This window comes from Aquarana catesbeiana, linkage group LG04 (assembly GCF_042186555.1).
Source record: "Aquarana catesbeiana isolate 2022-GZ linkage group LG04, ASM4218655v1, whole genome shotgun sequence".
Lineage (NCBI taxonomy): Eukaryota > Metazoa > Chordata > Amphibia > Anura > Ranidae > Aquarana > Aquarana catesbeiana.
In genome coordinates, this window is record NC_133327.1 from 51,675,610 (window position 1) to 51,699,346 (window position 23,737).

Genomic DNA, 23,737 nt, shown 5'->3' on the forward strand with positions numbered 1-23,737 from the left:
CCAGTGGCCACCAGCGGGTGTCTCCCTGCCTGGACTTCAGACTTGCCATCAGCACACCTGTCATGGGTCTGCTGGACTATATAAACCCGCCCTGAACTAAGCCTCAGTGCTTCAGAATTCCTCTGCTAAGCCCTTGTCCCTGCCAGTACCTGCTCTTGTTCCAGCCTGTTCCTGTTTGTTCCTGAACCCCGTTTGTGTATCCTGTCCTTGAGTCCTGTTTCCTGTTCCCTGCTCCTTGGTCTGCTTTATTATTCCTGGTTTCTGTTCCCTTGTCGCCTTGGCCCATGCCTTAGTTTTTATTTCATGTTTGTTTCCTTGCTCGTGTATTATATTAGTTAGATAGATAGTTAGGTGGGTTTGGGGGTTTGCTGTGTTTTCACCATTTACTTGTTTTTGGTTTGCTGTCTTGATTTCACGTGTGTCTTTATCATTAACAATAAACATACTTTTTTATTCAGTTTCTCGTTTTTCCCTGATTCCTTGGTGCAACCCAGCGATCTGATCACCTGCATTGGATGTTGTGTATAACATCCCCTGACAGAATTCTGAAGCCATACAATCAGATCGGTTGCACCTGGGAATTGGGGCCTGAGTCCCAGCTATTGTTGAAAGATGGATTTTGAAAGTATTTTGTATTTATCGCTCCAGGCAACTGATGACAGAGACTTTTGTTATCAGACATTGGCTGAATACACTAGGGAACAATTGTTAGAATGCATCCGCCTAGCTCATGTTTTTATTGATCAAGGCAGTTTTTTGTTTGAAGATGTGCAACCATTAATTCAGATCTGTGCTGAGTTGGCCCTGTCTGATGTCGCTGAGGGAGGTGATGACTATACACCCCCTTTTAGTGCAGCTCAGGTAGAATCTTTAGTTTGGCTGTTGGAGGATGACTCAGCATTTTTTTTGAACAATATTCAGCTTGTCCTCAGCAGGTGCTTGCAAAATGCATTGAATCAGTGCAGTCTCTGGTCAGACAAGCTAAGTGCAAACCTGATTCAGTGCAATCATTAATACAGGCCTGGTCAAGTCTGTTGCATTCAGCTTCTGTTAACTCCGAATATACCTTTCTACCAATGAAATACCAGTACCCCGTTTCCTCCTGTTGCACCTACCCTGCCTTTAACTCCCCTGCTGCTTCTCAACTGCCTCAATCAGCTCCACTAAATCTCCCTTCAAAACCTACTCCCTCTTTTTTGCCATCCTTTCACTCTTCGCTTCTACCAGCTGCATTCACTACCTACAGCCCTGTACCCACTTATAGATCCCCAGTGGCTAAAACCAAAAATAAGCGGAAGTTTTTTCCAACCCATACCATCATGCCAGTATCAATCCTGCCTCCCTACCAGCTGATCTGTTCCAGCCTGATGTGTTCCTGTATGCCGCCCAGCCTGATGTTCCGATGCCTGCTGTTGTGCCAGTACCTGCTGTTCAGCCTGTTGTGCCAATACCTGCTGTTCTGCCTGATGTGCCAGCACCTGTGCCCACTGTCCAGTCTGAAGTTCCAGTACAGGCTGCCCGGTTTGAAGTTCCAGTACCTGCTATTTAGTCCACTGCACCTGCTGTTCTGCCTGATGTGTCAGCACCTGTGCCCACTGTCCAGTCTGAAGTTCCAGTAACAGCTGCCCAATTTGAAGTTCCAGTACCTGCTATCCAGTCCGATGTACCTGCTGTTCAGCCTGTTGTGCCAGTACCTGCTGTTCAGCCTGATGTGCCAGCACCTGTGCCCACTGTCCAGTCTGAAGTTCCAGTACCAGCTGCCCGGTTTGAAGTTCCAGTACCTGCTATCCAGTCCGAAGTACCTGCTGTTCAGCCTGTTGTGCCAGTACCTGCTGTTCTGCCTGATGTGCCAGCGCCTGTGCCTACTGCCCAGTCTGAAGTTCCAGGACCTGCTGCCTGGTCTGATGTCTCGGTGCCAGCCCTCCAGCCTGATGTCTTCGTGCCAGCCCTCCAGCCTGATGTCTCGGTGCCAGCCCTCCAGCCTGATGTCTCGGTGTCTGCCTTCCAGTCTGATGTCTCGGTGCCAGTGTTCCAGCCTGAGGTGCCAGTGTTCCAGCCAGAAGTACCAGTGCCTGCTGCCCAGCTTGAAGTGCCCATGCCTGCTGCCCAGCTTGAAGTGCCCATGCATGCTGCCCAGCTTGATGCGGATGTGCCACTGCCCAGCGTGATGTACCTCTGCTTTCTGCTCAGCCTGATGACAAGGTGCCTGCTAAAACTGTTCCTGACTGATGGCCATCTTGCCGCTGGGTCAATCCTGTCTGTCGCCTGGCCTGAATGTAATGCTCCTGTGTGGTCTGCCTTCGATGGCTTCTTTCCCGTTACCCTGCTAATTTTCATCTCCGGATCCAAACTTCCTGACCCGGGTGGTGGGGTGCGTGTCCTATTTTCAGACTCTGATGGCACGTCCCCCAGTGAACTAAAAGACTCTGGCCTTGGAAGTGCAAAGAAGTCCACAGACTCAGTAGGGAAACATTTTAAGGTGTTTCTGCACCCACTCGGACTGTCGTACCCAGGGCTGAATGGAGTGTTCGGAGGCCACTCCTTTAGGAGGGGGAACTGTCAGGAACGGTGTCATCTCCGGTTTCTCCTGCTGGTGGCACTATTACATTCAGCACCAAAAGGGTGTAATTCCAGTGGCCACCAGCGGGTGTCTCCCTGCCTGGACTTCAGACTTGCCATCAGCACACCTGTCATGGGTCTGCTGGACTATATAAACCCGCCCTGAACTAAGCCTCAGTACTTCAGAATTCCTCTGCTAAGCCCTTGTCCCTGCCAGTACCTGCTCTTGTTCCAGCCTGTTCCTGTTTGTTCCTGAACCCCGTTTGTGTATCCTGTCCTTGAGTCCTGTTTCCTGTTCCCTGCTCCTTGGTCTGCTTTATTATTCCTGGTTTCTGTTCCCTTGTTGCCTTGGCCCATGCCTTAGTTTTGATTTCATGTTTGTTTCCTTGCTTGTGTATTATATTAGTTAGATAGATAGTTAGGTGGGTTTGGGGGTTTGCTGTGTTTTCACCATTTACTTGTTTTTGGTTTGCTGTCTTGATTTCACGTGTGTCTTTATCATTAACAATAAACATACTTTTTTATTCAGTTTCTCGTTTGTCCCTGATTCCTTGGTGCAACCCAGCGATCTGATCACCTGCATTGAATGTTATGTATAACATCCCCTGACAGGAATGATGAAAGAAATACAATACATTAGCAAACATTAAATACATAGAATGTGATGTTAAAGGAGAAAACTTACCCTAATATAGTCCTTCTGCAGGACCTGAATGTTGGCAGAACAGGTCTCTGGAATAATGATCCCCAGAGCCTGGGGGGAGATGCCTGTCAAGAACTGGAGGTCCTGCAGACTTCTCCCAGTCGCCAAGTACCACAATGTGGCAACTAGCCTTTTTTCGGGAGTGATGGCTTGTCGCATGCAGGTGTCCTGCCTGCTAATATAAAGAGACAGCAAAGCCAACAAATGGTGAAAAATGGGGTCCATTATCCGGAGATAATTCCTGAAATCATCAGGATTATTCTCACGGATCTCTTCTGGAGGTGGCAAGTCCAAGCTGCCATTCTGGAGACACCTGTAGAACTCTGTCTGGGCGATGACTCCACCATCCAACATCCGGCCATTCTTCCCCACGTCCACATACAGGAACTCGTAAGTAGCCGACACCACCGTCAACATCACAATACTATTGAAACCCTTGTAGTTGTAATAGTATGACCCCTAGTTGGGTGGTGGGACGATGTGGACGTTTTTCCCATCAATTGCCCCTCCGCAGTTAGGAAAGTCCCACTGCTGGGCAAAGTGGGGGGCCACAGTCTGCCATTCCTGTGGGTTGGAAGGAAACAGTGGAGTCAAACAAGAAAAATAAATTAATCATTTTGCACATAAACATGGAAAGCAGATTAGACACAAACATTCTTGGCCAACATCAGTATAACATTTATTTTAGGGAGTATGTAAAGACAAAGATATAAGGTCCACCTATCAAATTCCTCCCTCTCATGGACCATTTTATAAATTTTATGGGGGTGGGGGAGATGTTTTGGACAGGTAACCCTCTCCACTTCATTGAGAGATGAATGCCTAAATAATGTGTATTACTTTGGCCAGCCCCTCCTTACTTACACTATTGGCAGCCCACTGGACAGGTAAGAAGTGTCATAATACAAAGATATAAATACATGCTGTACACATTTTTGCAAATTTTTACATTCTGCAATTACCTATCAAGATAATAATAGGATACAAAAACTTTGAACATTATCATTTGAAAGTATTCAGGCAGGCCCTTGCACTACATGCTTTGGGAAATTCATCCATAAATATGACGACAAAAGAGGTGGGTATATAGTGTGTATGGGTTTGGCAAAGTCAGCAGATAGAGGATTGTTATCAGCTGAGTTAGCAGTTGGGGGGAGGGAGGATTCCAAATGATTTTGGGACCCAAAAAAACAAGCCTCTGGCATTCTGCCTGAATTTAAAGCACACATCACATTTTTACACATTTTAGGGGTTGTTTAGGGTAAAGCACTACTATGGAGCTGACAAAATACATTGTTAAGTGACTACACAAGGTGAATATAGGCACAGGAGAGCATGCTGGGGAGGTAAGTGGAGGCAAATATGTATAAAGGACAAAAAAAATTACATAAAAATCCAGCATGCATGAGGATAAAGAGGACATTCACAGCATATTACATTCATGGTAATTAGGGAATGAAGAAAGAAATACAATATATTATCAAACATTAAATACAATAAAATGTGATGTTAAAGGATAAAAATCTAACCTTAATATACTCCTTCTGCAGGACCTGGATGATAGCAGAACAGGTCTCTGGGATAATGATCCCCAGAGCCTGGGGGGAGATGCCTGTCGAGAACTTAAGGTCCTGCAGGCTTCTCCCCGTTGCCAAGTACCGCAGGGTGGCGACTAACCTCTGCTCCGGAGTGATGGCATGCCTCATGCAGGTATCCTGCCTGCTGATATAAGGGGTCAGCAAAGCCAACAAACGGTGAAATACGGGGTCCATCATCTGGAGAAAGTTCCTGAAATCGTCGGGGTTATTCTCATGGATCTCACGGAGCAAAGGCACGTGACAGAACTGGTCACGCTGGAGCAACCAATTATTGGTCCATGAACTCCTCCCCACCCTGTTCATGGACTGAGCTTGGGTCAAAGTAAGAACCCCAACACCAAGCCCCCGCAAAGCACGAACTCTACGATGAGGACATAACCGCAATATGGCTTCGAAACGGTCGGCTGGTCAAAATGAACTAAACAGAAAGCACTGAAAAACAGCAAGGCCTGAAAGAACGGACTGAAAATAAGAAACGAGCGGACAAGTACGCACTGGTAATCAAATACTGTACTATAAATAGCACACACTGACAAACAAATGCAAACTGACTACACACACTGAAGAACAGATACAAACCCACAAGCACAAACTGAAGAGCAACAATGATCTGAAAAGCACGAGGCTGAAAAGCACGAATCGTCTCTCACCAAACTTCTACTAACACAAGATAAACACAAGATTAGCAGAAGAAGCCCAAAGGGTGGCGCACTTGGTATTGAACTTCCCTTTTATAGTCTATGCAAGACAAGCTTGAGCAGAATCCCATCGGAAAGACCATCCAAGGATTTTCCGACGAGAATACCGATCATGTGCACATGGCATAAGTGTATATTGATTGGTTTGTGTAAAAGTTATAGTGTCTACCAATTACTGTATATACTGGAATTTTTTATTTATTTATTTTTTTATACTAGTAATGGTGGAGATTAGTGACTTATAGCTTTTACTGGCGATCTATTTGTTTTCATTCCCTGCTTAGAAACAAATAAAAAAACAACTAGATCCCCTGTCACTAAACACAGCTCTGTGTTGTTTCCGTGAAGCTTAGAGCCGATCACCGGGTGCCAGCAGTCATTCATTGGCCTGGGACCTGATGATCAGCATATGTTGTGACGAATCACAGCCGGGCGGTCACTAGGGATGAGCTTCGTGTTCGAGTCGAACCCATGTTCGACTCGAACATCGGCTGTTCGATCGTTCGCCGAATTGCGAACGTTATGGGCCGTTCGCGCTAAATTCGTGTGGCGCGCCACGGCCCATAATTCACTGCGGCATCGCAGTGCATTGCTGGCTGATGATTGGCCAAGCATGCACTATGACCCGCATGCTTGGCCAATCACAGCGCTGTCAGTAGAGAGAGCTGTAATTGGCCAAAGCCAGGGTGGCTTTGGCCAATTATGGCTCAGGGGATTTAGTACACACCCCACACTATATAAGGCCGCCTGCACGGCGGCCCTGTGTAGTGTGTGTTCCGGTGTGCTGAGAGATAGAGAGAGAGAGAGACAGTGTCATTTGATTTGAGTTAGATAGATTAGGCAGAACAGTCAGTCAGTTAGCTGCACTTACAGTGTATTGTGTATATATATGCATCCCAGGTGTTGCATATATATATATACACTGTATTCAGTTTAGCTAGATCCGTTCCTGTTATCTTCTATCTAGACTATTTACATTTAATGCAGTGCGTCCTGCTCACAGTGTTCAGCTAGATCCGTTCCTGCTATTTACATTTAGTGCAGTGCGTCCTGCTCACAGTGTTCAGCTAGATCCGTTCCTGTTATCTTCTAGACTATTTACATTTAGTGCAGTGCGTCCTGCTCACAGTGTTCAGCTAGATCCGTTCCTGCAATTTACATTTAGTGCAGTGCGTCCTGCTCACAGTGTTCAGCTAGATCCGTTCCTGCTATTTACATTTAGTGCAGTGCGTCCTGCTCACAGTGTTCAGCTAGATCCGTTCCTGCTATTTACATTTAGTGCAGTGCGTCCTGCTCACAGTGTTCAGCTAGATCCGTTCCTGCTATTTACATTTAGTGCAGTGCGTCCTGCTCACAGTGTTCAGCTAGATCCGTTCCTGTTATCTTCTAGACTATTTACATTTAGTGCAGTGCGTCCTGCTCACAGTGTTCAGCTAGATCCGTTCCTGCAATTTACATTTAGTGCAGTGCGTCCTGCTCACAGTGTTCAGCTAGATCCGTTCCTGCTATTTACATTTAGTGCAGTGCGTCCTGCTCACAGTGTTCAGCTAGATCCGTTCCTGCTATTTACATTTAGTGCAGTGCGTCCTGCTCACAGTGTTCAGCTAGATCCGTTCCTGCTATTTACATTTAGTGCAGTGCGTCCTGCTCACAGTGTTCAGCTAGATCCGTTCCTGCTATTTACATTTAGTGCAGTGCGTCCTGCGCACAGTGTTCAGCTAGAGCCGTTCCTGCTATTTACATTTAGTGCAGTGCGTCCTGCTCACAGTGTTCAGCTAGATCCGTTCCTGTTATCTTCTAGACTATTTACATTTAGTGCAGTGCGTCCTGCTCACAGTGTTCAGCTAGATCCGTTCCTGTTATCTTCTAGACTATTTACATTTAGTGCAGTGCGTCCTGCTCACAGTGTTCAGCTAGATCCGTTCCTGCTATTTACATTTAGTGCAGTGCGTCCTGCTCACAGTGTTCAGCTAGATCCGTTCCTGTTAAATTCCTACTGACCGGCAGGCTTGTCTGGTTACAGTATATAAAGCTACCTGAAGAAAATTACAGGTGTTCTATTTGATCCTATTAGTACCACGGTCAGGCAGCTAGACTATTTACATTTAGTACAGTGCGTCCTGCTCACAGTGTTCAGCTAGATCCGTTCCTGTTATCTTCCTACTGACAGGCAGGCTTGTCTGGTTACAGTATATAAAGCTACCTGAAGAAAATTACAGGTGTTCTATTTGATCCTATTAGTACCACGGTCAGGCAGCTAGACTATTTACATTTAGTACAGTGCGTCCTGCTCACAGTGTACAGCTAGATCCGTTCCTGTTATCTTCCTACTGACAGGCAGGCTTGTCTGGTTACAGTATATAAAGCTACCTGAAGAAAATTACAGGTGTTCTATTTGATCCTATTAGTACCACGGTCAGGCAGCTAGACTATTTACATTTAGTACAGTGCGTCCTGCTCACAGTGTACAGCTAGATCCGTTCCTGTTATCTTCCTACTGACAGGCAGGCTTGTCTGGTTACAGTATATAAAGCTACCTGAAGAAAATTACAGGTGTTCTATTTGATCCTATTAGTACCACGGTCAGGCAGCTAGACTATTTACATTTAGTACAGTGCGTCCTGCTCACAGTGTACAGCTAGATCCGTTCCTGTTATCTTCCTACTGACAGGCAGGCTTGTCTGGTTACAGTATATAAAGCTACCTGAAGAAAATTACAGGTGTTCTATTTGATCCTATTAGTACCACGGTCAGGCAGCTAGACTATTTACATTTAGTACAGTGCGTCCTGCTCACAGTGTTCAGCTAGATCCGTTCCTGTTATCTTCCTACTGACAGGCAGGCTTGTCTGGTTACAGTATATAAAGCTACTTGAAGAAAATTACAGGTGTTCTATCCCAGCTTAGTGCAGCTACAGGCCATTAGTATGTCTGGAAGGCCAAGAAGGAAGGATCAAACAGTCACAAGCCAATAAGAGAGGGCAAGCAGGCTCTGTGTCTAGTGCTGGTCGTGGAGACGGTGCATCCTCATCAGCACGTGGCCATGGGACACGCTTGGCCTTTTTTTCGGCAGCTGGCCATGTTGAGCCGCAACATGCGGAAGACTTGGTCGAGTGGATGACCAAGCCGTCCTCATCCTCCTCATCCTCTCTCACCCATGCCCAGGGTGCTTTGTCTGGCAAAGCAGCGGCCTCTTCCCTCAGCTCAATGTCATCAGTGACTCCTTCCCTAGCTCCACCATGTCCTCATGAGGATTCCCTCGAACTGTTTGACCACAGTGTTGGGTACATGCTCCAGGAGGATGCCCAGCGTTTGGAAGGCTCTGATGACGATACTGAGCTCGATGAAGGCAGTAACATGAGCGCGGACAGAGGGGGTGCCCAAGAAGGACAGCAATCTGGCAGTCATGCTCCCCCTGCTGCAGCATACTGCCAGGTTTGCTCCAGTGATGAGGAGGGAGGGGATGATGAGGTCACTGACTCAACGTGGGTGCCTGATAGGAGAGAGGAGGAGGAGGAGGAGGAGGAGGAGGAGGAGGAGGAGGAGGAGGAGGCGGCAGCACATCACCAACGAGGCAGGATGCCCTCCAGGGGCCAGCCTAAGGGCAGCACATTGACTGCATCACACCCCAAAGCTCCACATGTGCAGGGCGCTGCAGTCTCTGCGCGTTATTCAAAAAGTTCTTTGGTGTGGGCCTTTTTTGAGACGAGTGCATCAGATCGCACCGCTGCTATTTGCAACATATGTCTCAAGCGTATCTCGCGTGGCCAAAATATCTCCCGCTTGGGTACCACATGCTTGACCAGACATATGTTGACCTGCCATGCAGTTCGTTGGCAAGCGTATCTAAAAGACCCACACCAAAGAACAAAGAGGATCTCTCCTTGCTCCTCATCAGCTGAGATTTCCAACCCCACTAGACCTTCAGTCCTCTCTGAGACCTGCAGTGAGAGGAATGAAGGTGTAGAATTAGGTGTGTCACAGCCAAGTACTTGTGGGCAATCTGCTTTTGGTACACCGACGTCAGATTGTACCAGGCAAATTTCCCTGCCCCAGCTGCTGCACCGCCGAAAGAAGTTTGCTCCCAGCCATCCACATGCCCAGCGGTTGAATGCTAGCTTGGCAAAATTGCTAGCACTTCAACTGCTGCCTTTTCAGTTGGTAGACTCTGCCCCCTTCCGTGAGTTTGTGGAATGTGCGGTTCCTCAGTGGCAGGTACCCAAACGCCACTTTTTCTCACGGAAGGCGATTCCGGCTCTCTACCGGCATGTGGAAGGCAATGTCCATGCCTCGCTGGACAGGGCGGTCAGCGGTAAGGTGCATATTACCGCTGACTCATGGTCCAGCAGGCATGGACAGGGACGTTACCTAAGTTTCACGGCGCATTGGGTGACTCTGCTGGCAGCTGGGAAGGATGCAGGACAAGGTGCAGTAGTGTTGGAGGTTGTTCCGCCACCACGCCTCCAAAATGCTGATTGTGACACACCTCTCTCCTCCACCCCCTCCTCTTCTTCTTCCTCCATGGCCTCTTCCTCGGAACCAGCGGTGCTCCGTAGGCGTTCAAGGGGCTACGCAAGTACGCAGGCCAAAAGATGCCATGCGGTGCTTGAGCTGGTGTGCTTGGGGGACAGGAGCCACACTGGGGCAGAGGTTCTGTCAGCTCTGCAGGGGCAGGTTCAGAGGTGGTTGACGCCACGCCAACTTAAGGCAGGAATGGTGGTTTGCGACAATGGCACCAACCTCCTCTCTGCCCTCCGACAGGGACAAATGACCCATGTGCCCTGTTTGGCTCACGTCCTTAACTTGGTGGTGCAGCGGTTCTTGGGCAGGTACCCGGGCTTACAGGATGTCCTGAGGCAGGCCAGGAAAGTCTGTGTGCATTTCCGCCGGTCATATAATGCCAGTGCTCGGCTGACGGACCTCCAAAAGGAGTTTAACCTGCCCAAGAACCGCCTAATCTGTGACATGCCCACCAGGTGGAACTCAACGTTGGCCATGCTGCAGCGGCTGCACACGCAGCAGAGGGCCATCAATGAGTACCTGTGCGACTATGGCACCAGGACAGGGTCAGGGGAGCTTGGTTTTTTTTCCCCACGCCAGTGGGCCATGATCAGGGATGCATGCACTGTCCTGTCACCATTCGAGGAGGCCACGAGGATGGTGAGCAGTGACAGTGCATGCATCAGTGACACTGTCCCCCTTGTCCACCTGTTGGAGCACACGCTGCGTGGAATAATGGACAGGGCACTTGAGGCAGAACAGAGGCAGGAAGAGGAGGACTTCCTTAGCTCTCAAGGCCCCCTTTATCCAGACAGTGTTCCTGCGTGCCCGCCGATCACACAGGAAGAGGACGAGGAGGAAGAGGAGGAGGAGGAAGATTGTGTCAGTATGGAGGTGGAGCCTGGCACTCAGCATCAGCAGCAGTCTTTAAGGGATCAGTCCCAAGAAACACATGGACTTGTACGTGGCTGGGAGGAGGTGGCTGCGGACCATGTCGTTCTTAGTGACCCAGAGGACTCCGGACCGAATGCCTCAGCAAACCTACGCTGCATGGCCTCCCTGATCCTGCAAAGCCTGCGTAAGGATCCTCGTATTCGTGGTATCAAGGAGAAGGACCAATACTGGCTGGCAACCCTCCTTGATCCACGTTACAAGGGTAAGGTTGCGGACCTTATCTTGCCATCGCAGAGGGGGCAGAGGATGAAACATCTTCGGGAGGCCTTGCAGAAAGGTCTGTGCAACGCGTTCCCAGAGACTGGGAGGTTACAAACTCCTGTTTCTGGACAACGTGTTGCTGAGGCTTCGGTCAGTCAAAGAAGGAGCGGTGGAGAAGGTGGCCGTCTGACCGATGCGTTCAGACAATTTTTTGGTCCGCAGCCCCAAGGTATGATCGGTTCCAGCAACCATCGCCAGCGTCTGTTTTACATGGTGCAGGAATACCTAGGGGCAAGATCAGACTTGGACACCTTTCCCACCGAAAATCCTCTGGGTTACTGGGTCTTGAGGATGGATCACTGGCCAGAGCTTGCACAGTATGCAATTGAGCTACTGGCCTGTCCTGCATCCAGCGTTCTTTCGGAACGCACATTCAGTGCTGCTGGAGGCGTGGTAACCGATCACAGGGTGCGTCTGTCCACCGACTCGGTCGATCGGCTGACCTTCATAAAAATGAATGAGTCTTGGATCACCACCAGCTACCAAGCACCTGATGCTGATGTAACCGAATAATTTTTTTTGAAATCTCAGATCCCTTCAAAGACTGCCTATGCTGATGCTGAGTGACTATCCCTGAGTAATTATCCTCTTCCTCCTCAATCATCACGCTGATAGCTTGTAAGAACATTTTTGGTTCTGGGCGCCACCACCAGTGCCTAAGGCACAATTTTTCAGCCCCTGTTTAACAGGGGCGTGTAATTACAATTTTTGATGTAATACTTTGCAGCAGGGCTCGTTCCTGCATTCCAACTAGAGTGTCTGTGAGGGGTTGCAGTGTTGTGGCACCAGCACCAGTGCCTAGGGCCCAATTTTTCTGCCCCTGTCTAACAGGGGCGTGTAATTACAATTTTTGATGCAATACTTTGCAGCAGGGCTCGTTCCTGCGTTCCAACTAGAGTGTCTGTGAGGGGTTGCAGTGTTGTGGCACCAGCACCAGTGCCTAAGGCCCAATTTTTCTGCCCCTGTCTAACAGGGGCGTGTAATTACAATTTTTGAAGCAATAATTTGCAGCAGGGCTCGTTCCTGCGTTCCAACTAGAGTGTCTGTGAGGGGTTGCAGTGTTGTGGCACCAGCACCAGTGCCTAAGGCCTAATTTTTCAGCTCCTGTTCAACAGGGGCATGTAATTACAATTCTTGATCTAATATTTCACAGCAGGGCCCTGTGAGGGCTTACAGTGTTGTGGCCACAGCAACACCTAAGGCCCAAATTTCTGCTGAGTATATAGGGCAGGACCCTACTTTCAAACATCTAACTTACAAACGACTCCTACTTGTAAACGGAAGGAGACAACAGGAAGTGAGATGAAATCTACCCCTAGGAAGGGAAATTCTCTCCTGTAAGAGTTAATATGGGAAAACAAGTTCTCCTTTCCACTGATGCTTTCCAATCCTTGTTCCACAAAAAAACCCAAATTTTCAAAAAACATTTTTCATTGGGACAAAAAAGTGAGGTGAAATCTTCTGAAGAGGAGGAAAGACAGCAAAACAAATGTCACAGGGGTGATAACCCTTCCCTATGTTTTCCAAAAAGCTTAGAAAAGATTTTTTGGCTGGAGCTAAACACGTTAAAAATGTTCAAAATTACAAACAGATTCTACTTAACAACAAACCTACAGTCCCTGTCTTGTTTGCACCGCCTGTATACTGCTGTTCAGAGTATATAGGGCCTGGTGGCCCCACACCTTTCCTTATTTTAATTTGGGTGCGGGGTTCCCCTTAATATCCATACAAGACCCAAAGGGACTGGTAATGGACTGGGGGGTACCCATGCCGTTTGTCTCACTGATTTTCATCCATATTGCCATGACCCGACATGACATTAAACCCGCAAGCAGTTTTAAATGAGATTTTTTCCTTTAAAAATGACATTTGGTGCAGGGACTGTTCTAAACATGGGAAACACGCGTCATTTTACAGGCATACTATAGACACCCCCCAGGTACGATATTTAAAGGAATATTTTAACTTTTTTTTTTTTTACTTTAAGCATCATTAAAATCACTGCTCCCGAAAAAACGGCCGTTTTTAAAAGTTTTTTTTGCATTGATACATGTCCCCTGGGGTAGGACCCGGGTCCCCAAACCCTTTTTAGGACAATACCATGCAAATTAGCCTTTAAAATGAGCACTTTTGATTTCGAACGTTCGAGTCCCATAGACGTCAATGGGGTTCTAACGTTCGTGCGAACTTTCGGTCCGTTCGCGGGTTCTGGTGCGAACCGAACCGGGGGGTGTTCGGCTCATCCCTAGCGGTCACATGTAACTGCGTGCCCCCCTGCCTGGAAATGCAGAATCAGGTATATATATATGTGATTCTGCGCAGCTGGCCCACACTGTAGCAGTAAATGTACAGTATGTAGTTGGGAAGTGGTTATGAACAGGGCTCATTGTTTTAAAAGTCCAAACAGCAACAGCAAAATTCCCTTTTTATTTTTTTTAACAGTTTAATTCATTGTTATGCTAATCATGGGATTTGCTGTTTATACCAGATAATAAAATATATTATTGCTGAATTTCAAACCTTTATCATAATAACAATTGTAATTATAACACATGTAAGATCATTTTAAAATCCCTTGTTGCTGTGTTAATGTTTTAATGTTTATACAAGGATAATTAATCTCTAGAGCTGGTCGATAGTAAACGTATCCTTACCAAATGTTTTATAAAATGCCATGCATAGTGTACCATCAAGGTACTGGGCCTCATTCATATAGTTTTGTTTTTTTTAACCTTTTTAATGTTCATTTATAAACTTAAAAAAGTTACTCTAGGTGAAAAAGGTAGTTAAGGTTACTGTCATTTGTGCACAGAGAACACATACTATATTCTCTGTGTACCCTGTGATTAATCCCTTTTATATTTTCTGTATATTATGTGATTAATGTCCTTATTTTAGCCTTTTTTAGTAGTTAACTACATCATATACTCTGCTCCACTTGTGAGATAATAGCTGAGCTTATCTCGAATACATTTAAAACTGTGCTTTATTTTAATGCTATTTTAAAATGCTAAGTGAACAATGCTGGCCATACATTATATAATTTTCTTGTACAATTTTCTGAGTTAGCAAAACCATATAAAGTGAGGTCGAACAGAAACACTTTCAATTTGTATGCAATCAGGCAGGCACTTGCACTACATAGCTGAAGGTAAATCTAAAGAAAATTGACCAAGAAAATTATATGTACAGTATGGCCAGCTTAAAGGTGATGCAATTTATTTCTGAAAGAAGTACTTAATTGAAAACTGATTTTTAACCAAATATTCTCTTTTCATATCTGTGTGATTAAACTAGTATGATAGATTTTATTATTTTGGGGTCTATTTATTAATGTTTTCATTAAATATTCCACAACTTTCTCCCAAGATCCACAATTTTTTCTAATCAAATCTTGCATGAAAAATGGTTTAGTATTGTGAAAGTTTGTGGAAATCTTGTGTAAAAATAGTGATAAATAGACCCCTCAGTCTATTTGTCTTTCTCATCTTCAATCACAGCCCCTTTGTAGTGTGAAATTACATATTGCTCTATTTATATCATGAATGAAATATAATCTTAGTCTAGTTATTCATGGCATATATATTCATCTGGCTGTATGTGGACTGTATGATCATTTTCTATAGGTATCTTGCAAAAGAAAAACTGTAGAACTGAGGAATAACCAGTTGATTAAATTTTAAATTACAATTGATATTTACAATTCATAGAAAAATATTGCATAAATGGACAAATATTTCCACATGGAAAAACTATTTCTTTGAATTTGTAATATTTTAAAGAATTATTTGAATTATTTGTGTTATTTACTTTGTACTGTTTTAATAATATATTACTTGTTACTTAAATGATTTATTTGTTGTTTATTAGCTGTTTAACTTTATTTACACTACTATTAACTTTATATTATTTATATATTAATGTTAACTATAAATTGGCCCTTTATTACATATCATATTCCTTTGCACTCACAGTCCTACTGTAAAAGAAAAAACATGTTGCTGATTATTTGAAGGCCTTTATAGACCAATTCTGTTTTTATCAGAACTGGATAATATGAAATAAATATCTCTACTATGGTTTGTGGATTTGCCCTTTCCACTTTGATGTCTCATGACACATCATGGCATCTGACAAACCCCAGAGAGTTAAACCATTATAATGTAACACAGCTTAAAGTTTCCTTTACAACAATAGATTTCTCTGAGAGAATTAAAGCCTAAGATTTAAGTAAAAAAAAAAAGAAAAGAAAAGAAAAACAGCATAAGGGACATTACATACTACCAATGCAATGTGTCGCTTGTGCTGCTGGCTCCTACTTTAGCTGAAATCTTTTTCCTCACCGCTCTGCAAAATTACAGCTGTCGGGGTTATTATAGCTGAGGGGCCTGTTATATGCACTCATCAAGAGTGCCGACTATGCCGACCCTTTCTATTCACCTTTTCCATTCATACAGGTCCACCTGTTCTCAACTTATAGATTGTTTTTCATTAATGGAAGCTATAGTACACCTTCTATGAATGGAGGAGAAGGGTGGAAAGAGTGAAAATGGAAACTATACTACTAACTACTTGATGAGTGCATGTGGCAAGTCTCTTGATGAGCGCATATGACATGATGTCATATGATATATGACTTATGAGTGCATATGACAGGTCTCTTGATGGCTCTATGAAGCCCTACTACACTGGAAGATTTCAGTGGTGGGGGTATGGGGAGATCAGAAGAGGGAGACTTCAACTAGTTCAGGAGCCAGCAGCACAAATAACACATCGGATTTATAGTAAGTAATGCCTCTTGTGTTGATTTTTCTTTTACTAAACTTGGGCTTTAAAAGTACACAGAAAGTTATTTTCTGCCGTTGATATCATACACGTTTCTCCCTTTGATTCTCAGGCCTCAAGTCTGTATCTGGCCAGGAAGTGCATCCTCTTCTTCTCTGTTGTCTCTTGCAGAATGACATATTTCAGTGATAGGTCTTATGACTGTAGACAGCTTTTAACCTACCCAATAACAGAACCATAGTTATTAATATACAGTGGAAAAGTAGGGTCAGTTCTTTGAAAGACCCAGCTACTCCTTTTTACAAGAGGGGTGACAGTTTTCCAGCTCTACCAGTCATTGTCTCTATGCATGCTGATACAAGTGAGCAAATTGTCTTTTGTTGTTTCTCCACCCACATCCTTGGCCTGCCTTGTGTGCCTATAATGTTTAATGCTGTCAATGGAATTTCAACAGCTAACCAATTGATCATCTGGATTGGTGTTGGGGTAGGTGGTGTTAGAAGTCAATAAGCCTACAGGCACAGGAAGTATAAATTGTGTCCTGTGGACAATTCACCAGAGAGGATGCCTAATTCCAAACAACAGATGAAACCAATGGATGATTCACACCTACCAAACTAAAATATCACTTTGAGTATCAGAGCTGACTATTTAAACTGAATAGAAATACATTAATACAAGCTTACAAAAAAAACATAAAACATATCTGCCATCAAAAATTGTTTTTATATATTTTGGGTGGTCTGGTTGATACTGTTGCCTACCCACCTTGCCTAATCAGAGAATGCTTTGCATTCACAGAGAAAATGCAAAGCATTCTCTGAATGGTGCCCATGCTGAGTGGCTGACCTTCTGTGTTCACAATGCAGCAATGCAGCTGCTTGGCACTGGACTCTGAAGCAAGTGGAGATCACTGGAGTACTATCTGCTTCAATGATTTGCAGCTTCCATAGGGATACTACAGGTATCATACATACGGTACATACTTACATTAGTCCAAGCTGGACCAAAATGGCTGCAAAAAATGTTGTAATTGGAATTTTTCTTTAATGTATTTAAAGGTTCCATTCATGTCCGCCTTCCCTACTTTCCTTGAGGTTGTATATATTTAGGTTGAATGTATTTTTATTTGCATTTTTATAAGAACACAAAATAAAAAACACAATTAAAAATAAAAATAATATTCACTGCATCACAAAAGTGGAAAGCAATGTCGCGCATCAAAAAAAAAAGTAGATACAGATTTATGCAGACATTTTTCAAACAAAGGCATATCACACCAGAAAACAAAGACAGAATAAAAAACAGGCACATCATATGCACAAAATATATAATACATAATAAACCAGAAAAGGTCAAGAAAGTGAGGTGGAAGAGGAAAGGTAAGAAAAGAAAGAGAGGAGGAAGAATAGAGCTGGGATTCCGGGTCACAATAATGCCCTGTACACACGGTCGGACATTGATCGTACATTCCGACAACAAAATCCATGGATTTTTTCTGACGGATGTTGGCTCAAACTTGTCTTGCATACACACGGTCACACAAAGTTGTCGGAAAATCCGATCGTTCTAAACGCGGTGACGTAAAACACGTACGTCGGGACTATAAACGGGGCAGTAGCCAATAGCTTTCATCTCTTAATTTATTCTGAGCATGCATGGCACTTTGTGCGTCGTATTTGTAGACACACGATCGGAATTTCTGAACAACGGATTTTGTTGTCGGAAAATTTTATAGCAAGCTCTCAAACTTTGTGTGTCAGAAATTCCAATGGAAAATGTGTTATGGAGCCTACACACGGTCGGAATTTCCGTCAACAAGGTCCTATCACACATTTTCCGTCAGAAAATCCAACCGTGTGTACAGGGCATAAGGGAATGTAAAGTAAACAATAAAAAGGGGAAAAAAAACAATAAAACCATCTCCAAAGCATTATCCATCTCATTACCAGAGGGGTGGCTTTGGATGTGGTATACCTGGATTTTGCAAAAGCGTTACCTACACACGGCTCATGTGTAAGGTAAAGTCTACAGGCTTGGAAAGATCAATTTGTAAATGAATAGAAAACTGTCTAAAAGACAGAATTCAGAGAGTAGTGGTTAATGACTCTTACTCTGAATGGTCTAAGGTTATCAGTGGTGTACCCCAAAGTTCAGTGCTGGGACCCTTACTTTTTAATATCTTTATAAATGGCATAGGGTCTGGGATTAAAAGAAACATTTCTGTCTTTGCAGATGACACTAAGCTATGCAGTGGAATAACATCCTTACAGGATGTCTCCAATTTACAAGCCGACCTCAATGCACTGTCGAAATGGCCAACTAAGTGGCAAATGAAGTTTAATGTTGATAAATGTAAAGTTATGCACTTGGGTGCTAGGAATATGCATGCATCATACATACTAGGAGGGGTACAACTGGGGGAATCAATGGTGGAGAAGGATCTGGGGGTTTTAGTAAATCATAAACTCAATAATAGCACGCAAAGCCAAGCTGCAGTTTCCAAAGCGAGCAAAGTCATTTCTTGACTTAAGAGAGGTATGTACTCCAGAGAGCGAGATATAATTTTGTCCTTGTGCAAATCATTAGTAAGACCTCATCTGGAATATGCAGTTCAGTTTTGGGCATCAGTCCTCAAAAAGGATATCGGGGAACTGGAGAAAGTGCAGAGAAGGGCAACCAAACTGATAAGAGGCATGGAAGAGCTCAGTTATGAGGAAAGATTAGAGGAACTGAATCTATTCCCTCTTGAGAAGAGGAGATTAAGGGGAGATATGATCAACATGTACAAATACATTAGTGGTCCATATAGGGAACTTGGTGTTGAGTTCTTCACTTTAAGTTCATCATAGAGGACAAGGGGGCACTCTTTACGTCTAGAGGAAAAAAGATTTAATTTCCAAAAATGCCTGGATTCTTTCATAAATGTACATAATATAACTGGGTACTGACATTTATAGGTAAAGTTGATCCAGGGAAGATCCGATTGCCTCTCTGGGGATCAGGAATTAATTTTTTCCCTGCTGTAGCAAATTGGAGCATGCTTTGCTGGGGTTTTTCGCCTTCCTCTGGATCAACTGTGGGTGAAGGATTGTGTATATGGGATTGTATTTTTTTTGGTTGAACTAGATGAATGTGTCTTTTTTCAACCTGACTATGTAACTATGTAACTACCACAACGGATAACAGCAACCAGGGCTGTCCAGGTCAAAAGACGCCCACAAAAAATGTAAGTGGAGATCAGGAGTTTAAGTTCCTCCGACGAGAAGTAGTGCATTCATACCACCCAAATAATTTAAATTTCATCCCTGGCGTTAGAGTCTCTAACTAAGGATTCTTCTATCTGCATATTGATGTTCACCAAATAAGTCTAGGGGGGGGGGGTATTTCCAATAACTAGAAATAAGTTGACAAGCGGAGAGGAAAAAGCATAAACGACTGGCTTTGTGAGACCTAAAAGACCCCGAGAGAACAGATAATAAGGCAATCTCCCGTGATGGGGCAAGAGGCTCATCGGAAATCTCATTATATCTTCTGAAAATCATATTCCAAAAATAAAAGATCATGTCAAACTCCCACTATGTTTGCAAATACATCCTTTGATCATAAAAAAATGCCAGCACCTGTCAAAAGTTGTAGGAAGGTTGAGGGAGACCGGCTATCATCTAGCGAGCAATTTTTTTTTTTTTCCAGAGCATGGTATGATATAGATGATTTATGAGTAAATGTGAAGGCTGTATAACATTCCTCTGGGGAGATTTCTTGCCCCAGGTCCCTGGACCAAAAGGTTGTACATATTTAGTTCTCGCAGTCTCTCCTGATATGTTTTATTCCATAGACCTTGCATTCTTTTGTTGCCTGTCCCTGGATTCATTCTATTTTGTCCATATGTTTTAGTTAGTGAGATCTCCAGAACTGGACATAGTATTCTAAATGAGGTATAATTAAAGCTCTATATAGGGTAACCAGGACCTCCTTCCTCCTCCTAGTGACCCCCTCTATAGTAATGCACCCTCACAATTCTATGTTTCCCAGTTGCCAAGCCACACTGTTTTCCTGATTTGTAATCAAACATTTGAGCACCTCTCAGTTTCTTTTACATTTCCTTTCAAAAAATGGTATCCTGAAATGGCATCTGCAGAGTCAGTACATTTTTAAAATATATACAGAAAGTAAAACCTTTTGCGTTAATTATATTTATAACTCCAAATGCCATAATTTATTGTCAAATTCATTCCAGCATCAATTTTCAATAACGCGCAGATGAATTTGATATTTTATGTTTAGGATCAAGAGGCACATTAAGGTTCAATGGGGTCAATTCACTAACAATTCCCACTTGTGATAAGGGTATCATGTTACCCATTTGCATAATTTATTGCATGCTGTAAGTTAAGTACAATTCACAAAAAAAATTTAAAAAATAAAGATTTTGCAATAAACAACGAAAAAAAAAAAAGTTGACAGTAAATATTGCAAAAAAAATCATGCGATAATCTGTTAAATTCAATTCACAAACGAAACTGGAACTAAAAAAAGGTGCAATATTTAACACCACCCTTTTGGTAATGGTAACTAGTGTGGTACCAGAAAGAGGAGCCTATTCAAACCCTCAGAAAGGGCCATTCCACCCACGAGAGCCTAATTCAACCCACAGAACAACCACAGGAAGGGACACTATTCCACCCACAGAAAGGGGTGCAATACTAGCCTCAGAGAGAGGTCTAATGCCCCGTACACACGGTCGGATTTTCCGACGGAAAATGTGTGATCGGACCTTGTTGTCGGAAATTCCGACCGTGTGTAGGCTCCATCACACATTTTCCATCGGATTTTCCGACACACAAAGTTTGAGAGCAGGCTATAAAATTTTCCGACAACAAAATCCGTTGTCGGAATTTCCGATCATGTGTACACAAATCTGACGCACAAAGTGCCACGCATGCTCAGAATAAATAAATAGATGAAAGCTATTGGCTACTGCCCCGTTTATAGTCCCGACGTACGTGTTTTACGTCACCGCGTTCAGAACGATCGGATTTTCCAACAACTTTGTGTGACCGTGTGTATGCAAGACAAGTTTGAGCCAACATCCGTCGGAAAAAATCCTAGGATTTTGTTGTCGGAATGTCCAATCAATGTCCGACCGTGTGTACGGGGCATTATTCCACCCACAGAGGACTCACAGAAAGTTGACACTATTCCACCAGTAGTGGACACACAAAAAGTATTTTCTTTATTGAATCAGAAAGGCATGATGTGCAATGCAAATTAAATGCATCTGCTGAAATGTAACATCAAGAACTTAACAAAAAAAAAAGTGCAACAATTGAGTATTACTCCAGCCAGAAGTGACCTCTTGAAGAGGCCACTATAATACTTTTGGTTATATTTGGTTATATACACCATTACACCATTTCAACAAGTTAAACTTGGATAGGAACATGAAAAATAAATAAAAATGTTTAAAAAAAAAAAAAAAAAAATATATATATATATATATATATATATACATATATATATATATATATATACATATACATATATATATATATACATATATATATATATATATATACATATATATATATATATATATATATATATATATATATATATATATATATATATATATATATATATATAGTCCAGTATTTTATGTCATTTACCGGCCCCTTCCTTTTCTAAATGAACACAGTGAACACACTCGCTCACTGTGATTAATCATAACCGAAGCATAGTAAACTCTGTCTACTATGCTTCAGTTTTTGAATGAACACTAAGCCGTTCAGCACAGATCACCTCCCATTCATTCACCGTCCAGTGCAGCTGAGGCTGCAGAGAAAGGCATCTGTGTTTGAGCTTTGGGGTGCACACCCTAATGCAATAGGCTGCGCACACCTATTGTTGGTGGGTAGTGTTTATCATTTCTGATGGATTGGGAGCTAGGTCTTGTTTCCAGTGCCATGTGATGGTTAGTTTGGCGGATAGTAAAATTAGCTACTATGCCAAGATACATAACAGGAAATGTATCGATACCCAGATTGAGTAGGGCCAGTGCAGGATTAGGAGGGGTTAAGATGCCAGTTATTTCTGATATTATTTGAAACGTTTTCCGCCAGAAGCTACAGATGCTATTGCAAGACCATAGGATATGCATCCACGCCAACCTAATGAGGAAGATGTGGTAAAACGGCAGTCAAAAAGTGGTAAATACTGTATAGAGTGAGGAAGGTGGTACGTGGAAGTCCGTATTTATTGGTAAGAGTCTCCGGAGTGCCTAATTCTTGTTGAACTTTGATTGTATTTATTTTTTTTTTGTATCTGGTACATCCATTCTTGTCTCTACTAGTAACTCTTTTCTTTCTTTAGGGTTATGCTGTGTAGATAGTTTTGTGAATTAATTATTTCTGAATTGCTTAACACTCAACATTTTAATCTAGGTGCCCAAAGGTAGCTTGGGTCCTTTTGGGCCCTAGCAACATTCCTGATAAAATAACTGTGTTCTTAAAAGACTTTTAGCAGTTGGTATTCCGGTCTTTATTAATCCAGATGCAACAAATAATCAGTAGAATAAGAATTATTTTATCAGTTCTTATATTTGACTGCATCTCATTGCTGAAGAATGGATCACAAAAACATGACAGTTTTCACTGAAGTGATTCTATTAGGGTTTTCCAAGAATCCTAAGGTCAACCATGGGCTCTTTGCAGTATTTTTTGTGATTTACTTAGTAACATTTTTTGGAAATGGTCTCATGATTTGTATGGTGTTACTGATCCCCCAATTACACATCCCAATGTATTACTTCCTCTGTATTTTGTCTATTCTTGACTTGTGCTACTCAACAACTGTTTTGCCCAAGTTGTTGGTAGACCTTTTGTCTTCTCATAAGGCCATTTCTCTTGGAGGTTGTGGAATACAGCTCTATGTCATTCTCCTTGTTGAAGGCATTGAGTGTCTACTTCTTGCAACTATGGCTTATGACCGATATGTGGCCATTTGTCAACCGCTTCATTATCCCATTCTCATGAGATGGAGTACGTGTTACAAACTGACCGCACTAATATTTGTAGCCAGCTTCCTCATGTGTACGCTTCCATCCCTTACCTCATCAATCACTGTTTGTCACAACCAGATCAACCATTTCATGTGTGAACTTCTTGCAGTTCTTAAACTATCATGTGACAATATTTTTTCCAATGAACTAATGATATTTTCTATTAGCTTTATTTCTTTGCTTCTCCCTCTTGTGCTTATATTGATATCATACATTTGTATTTTAGCTTCTGTATTAAAGATGCAGTCTTCTGGAAGGTCTAAGGCTTTTTCTACCTGTTCATCCCACCTAGCGGTGGTGGGGTTATACTTTGGAACAGCAATGCTCATGTACTTTGGCCCATCATCTCAGTACTCCACCGACCAGGAGAAATACAGTTCTATATTTTATGTGATTATATCACCTATGCTGAACCCCCTCATTTACAGTCTCAACAACAGGGAGGTTAAAGGAATGTTTAAGAAAGTGCTGTTAAAAGCTTTTGTCATTCACTAAATGCAATCTAAAATGTTGTCCTTCATATCAGAACATAGTAAAGTCTACCAGCTTGCTCCCCTCACTAGGATAAGAATAAGATGACCGCAACACTAAGAAAGAGAAAATACTCAGACTAGCAGCCC